This window comes from Hipposideros armiger, unplaced genomic scaffold (assembly GCF_001890085.2).
Source record: "Hipposideros armiger isolate ML-2016 unplaced genomic scaffold, ASM189008v1 scaffold_42, whole genome shotgun sequence".
Classification (NCBI taxonomy): Eukaryota; Metazoa; Chordata; class Mammalia; order Chiroptera; family Hipposideridae; genus Hipposideros; species Hipposideros armiger.
This window is the reverse complement of record NW_017731392.1, coordinates 5,241,220-5,244,012: the sequence shown is the minus strand read 5'-3', so window position 1 is coordinate 5,244,012 and position 2,793 is coordinate 5,241,220. Positions and strand designations below refer to the sequence as shown.

Here is a 2,793-nt window from a genome sequence, read left to right as displayed (position 1 = left end):
ATCTATATAACAAATCCCTCTTTGTTGGATACTTAAGTTATGTCCAATTTTTTACTATCATAAATAGCACCGAGATGAACGTCCCTTCAGTGGAAATGCTAGTAAAAGGGTGGTGCGTTGTTAAGACTCTTGCTGCCTTTTGACTGATGGCCTTCCAGAAACGTTGCTTCCTTTGCACTCTCGCTAGCTGTATGTGGAAATGGCCTGCCTGCCCTCCTCTCAGCACTGGGAGTTGTGGTCTAAAATCTTTGTTGACTTGGATTTGGCGTCTGAACTCCTGTGGGGGGCATGGAGGGAAATGTGTATGACAGAGGGACAGAGAGCTGGTCTTCACCAGACACCAGTCCCTGACTGGGTCCGTCTCTGACTCTTCCTGTCCCCTGAGATTGGCTCCGCCTGGTCTCTGTAGGTGACCTTTTCTTTTCCCCTTGGGAGTGCATAAGGTTTTCATTTTCTTTCTTTCATTACCAGCAAAGCTGGTGTTTTTTCACAAGCACATCAACTACTGCAGTCTTTGTCCTGTGGCTCACCCACCCTGCCACCTGCCCAGTTTTCTATCGCAGTGTTAGAGTCCCCTTTGGTGTCTCCTCCCACCTTGAGTGTCTTATAACAACCCTGAGAATAATGGGACAGGTGGGATAGCTTGCCTTCTTTGACTGAGGATGCTGGAAAAGTCACTTGACTTCTCTAAGCCTCAGTTTCCTCAGCTGTAAAATGGGGCTACTCAGGTGTATTGAAGGGCTGCTGAGAGGATCAAATGAGGTGGGTGGAAAGTCACTTTGTATGCCGCAGAGTGATGGGTCAGGGGGAGTACAGCCCTGATGTGGCTGCTCTCTGCATCTTTGGGGGTGGGGAGAGCCATCCTGAGGGCTGCTGTTGGTGAGAGTTCTATGTAGGGAGCCCAGTTGGGGCTTTAGCTCCTGGTGCCTGAGTCACTGCTTTGCAAAGCAGGCTGGTGGGGAAAGAGAGGTCAGGTTCTCAGCTTCTTNAGTGACTGCACTGTTTTATACTCCTAACAGCAATATATGATGATATATATTCCAGTGATATATATTCTAGTTTATCTACATCCTTTCCAACATGTTGTTTGTCTTTTTTATTGTAGAGGGTATGAAATGGTATTTCATTGTAGGTTTAATTTAACTAATGATGTCGAGCATCTGCCCCCAAAGATTTTTAGTTGTGACTTCTTAATGCATATTCCAAGAAAGACACTGAGAACCTGTCTTCCCTTCTACCTTCCATTGTCAGGAATGTTCACGGAGATAACTGCATGGCCACATAGGTAGCACATTTCTGGGTGTGCCTTTAATATGATTAAATTTTCCCAAGCAGATTTTTTTTCTTCCTTCTGAGTATTTTCCCTCCCCAGCTCCCTGCACTTTGCAAATTTAGAATTTTGTTAAAAATTCCAATTTGTGTCAATCAAATACTTAAGTTTATACAAAGGCCACTTACCTCTGTGGGTGGTTCACGTTTCATAGTTGGTTTTGACACAAATAGCCTGTTCTTAAAAGGGATGTATTCTACTCCTCACCACTTGAACATTTTAATACATGCCTACGCAGCCTAATTGAATTGATTTTAAACAGAGTTTTTTCTACTGAGATTGTGATAAAGGGAATCTATTAGTTCAGGCAGAGGCTAGGTACTGAGGCACAGACAGATGTGGGTGGGCGGCCGGGAGGACCCTGGAGCAGCCCTTAATTCTGAGTGCATTTTAAATTAGCTATGAACTCTGCCATAGCGGGTCAGCAAACATGTCTTCTCTGTGCCAAGTGACAGTTTTAATTGGGAAACAAATGTTGAACTGGATGCAGAAAGGGTGAGAAGGGCCTGGCCTACGTGGTGAATCTGTAAGGAGCCAAGACTTGGACAGGAAAGTGGGGGGCTCTGCATAGGGAAGTGACAGGGACAGCTAAGCAAGGGATGGTCATGACCAGAGGCTACAGGGCAGAGCCCAGAGAGGGAGCAGTCAGGGTCTGTGCTGAGTGCAGACAGACCATGGACAGGGCTCCTGCCTCTCCTTGGAGAGCTCTGCAGCCCCAGCAGGTGGTGGGACTGAGGCCAATAAGTAGATGGCTTAAACTGTTGGCAATTGAAGGAGGAAGGTAGCCATGTCATGGTGAGTTTTCGGAGCTGGCTTCTGTTCTGTCTCCCTGTACTTCCATGCAGAAGCATTGGTTCTCAGGTACAGTGCCAGGACAGGTGCTGGGATTTTCTGGCCTGGCTGTCTCAGTTTGGAAAGCAGGGTACAACCAGTGCGGTGGTGGCCCTGACACAGATGAGCAAGCCAGCTGGATGCTAGGGTGGTTCAGATGTGCCTGCTTTGAGCCTGGCTTGCTGGGGTGGTCAGGGAAAGTGGCAAACTCAGCCATGTGATCACTCACAGCAACCCAGGCTCCCTCAGTCGCCATCATCTGTCAGCTGTCCTCTTCCCACATATACCCTGCTGGTGGCACAGGCAGCCCAGAAGAATAGGAGTGACTCCCCAATAAGTAGCTACTCATGGGTGTTTTCTGAGTTTCCCCGTGTCAAGCGATGGCCTATAAAATGGCCAAGGGGAGGCAACCCCTATGGCCGCGGTGGGAATGGAAAGTCCGTGTAGAGCTGAGAGGCTGCTGCACGCACCTTGAGACCCTCCCACCTCAGCTGCAGGCCCAGCCTTGCAACCCCTGGCCCAGTCCCTTTCTGACAGAAAGCTGTGGGACAGAGGCTGCTGCTGCCTGAGGCCATAGAAGAGGAAAACCCAAGACTCACAGTGCAGAGGAGTCCCAAGGCCTCCGGACATTG

At 48.7% G+C, this 2,793-nt stretch overlaps 1 protein-coding gene across 1 annotated transcript in view; it reads left to right on the top strand.

The window, feature by feature from the left end:
- SLIT1 (slit guidance ligand 1) overlaps positions 1-2,793 on the top strand; it is a 185,517-nt gene that overhangs the window by 142,887 nt on the left and 39,837 nt on the right. The window lies entirely within an intron of this gene.